At 41.7% G+C, this 1438-nt stretch overlaps 1 pseudogene; it reads right to left on the reverse strand.

Moving 5' to 3' along the window:
* Positions 1-429: 429 nt before the first annotated feature.
* LOC131924448 (ubiquitin-conjugating enzyme E2 N-like) lies at positions 430-1040 on the reverse strand (annotated as a pseudogene).
* Between the last annotated feature and the right edge of the window lie 398 nt (positions 1041-1438).

Genomic DNA, 1438 nt, shown 5'->3' on the forward strand with positions numbered 1-1438 from the left:
TGTGATGTTTATTTAATGTTCCCATTTGGTTCAGACAGTCAAGCTTGTACATCTACAGCGTCTAAAGTTAGACTTGGCTAGAGAGCATATTCTAAAACCTGCTTAGCTGCATTTAACCACTGCAATTAGATCCCATAAGGGGGGGGAATGAGACCATAAAATTAAAATAAAACTACTTTCCCCCTAAAAAATAAAATAAAAACACCCGTACCCCTGGCAGCTAACCCTGACAATTACCTTCATTCACAGTGCTTTGTCCTTAAACCATGATGGGGAAACGAACCCAAGCAGAGTCACTGCTTTCAGCGTTTCACAACAACCCAGATGATACTTTCTAGCCTCTGCTCATGCTTTACAACAGTGAATCAGGACAAGACAGAGATTTGCTAATGCGCATGTAGTCACCAAAGATGAGGATGCCTTGGCTTTTACTCTGTAATGTTTCTAAGACTGTGTCCATTAAATGCAAACAAAAAAAGGAAGAGTCATGGTAGAACAGGAGAAGTGATGTACACTCGATGATCTGATCGACTTAAATATTATTCATGGCATATAGCCTAGTCCATGCTCTCGCTGTTTCTATGGCTTGGGCTTCATTGGTCTTCCACTGCTCAGCTACATCATTTGCTAACGGATCATCTGGATTAGGAGCACTTAACAAAGCCTAGATTGATAGCAGAACTGTGCGGATCTGCAGGGCTGGGGACCACTTATCTTTCAAAATATCTAAACATAGTCTTCCCAACTTGTCTACATTAGGATGATAAATTTTGGTCATGAAACGTACTTTAGGTGCTGCCATTGGGTATTCTTCTGAAAGGAATAGTTCAAGTTTAAAAGTCCCTCCCTCAAAGGGGGAACCCTGGGGGACAGCAATGACCACATGGAAATAACGGGCGTTGCTCTCATCTGGTTCTCTCAACTGGTTGCTTTCATCTGGTTCTGCTTTAATGCCAGGAACTGGTTCAGCCAGCAAACGCTGGGTTTCCTTGATGATCCTGCGGGGCAGCCCGGCCATCTTGTCAGATCCCGAGTTCGGCCTCTGCCTAAATTCAGGTTTTAATTAAAGTCTTTGGGACTCTAAAGTCAAGGCTTTTGATATGTAACCCTGTGACATTGTCCTTCATATTGTAGAACCACAGCCAGGAGCTATTTGATGCCTTACCAGACATTGGTAGTCCATAGACCAAGACTTCATGTCCTGTCTCACTGACTCCTGCTTCCTCTTTTGTTAGACCATATCACAGTCACAGAGTCCAAGATTTCATAAGAAAATGGAAAATGATGTGGGAATTAATGGCAATTTTTGTTTCTCTTCTTTCTTGAACATAACTTTACATTACTGCTACATTGGCTCACACTACATAACTGAATTAGTTTGCACTGTATCACCATGTATGAAGTGTCTATAAAAGGATATTTGTCCATAATGCAAGTG

This window comes from Peromyscus eremicus, chromosome 14 (genome assembly GCF_949786415.1).
Source record: "Peromyscus eremicus chromosome 14, PerEre_H2_v1, whole genome shotgun sequence".
In the NCBI taxonomy this organism is placed as follows: Eukaryota; Metazoa; Chordata; class Mammalia; order Rodentia; family Cricetidae; genus Peromyscus; species Peromyscus eremicus.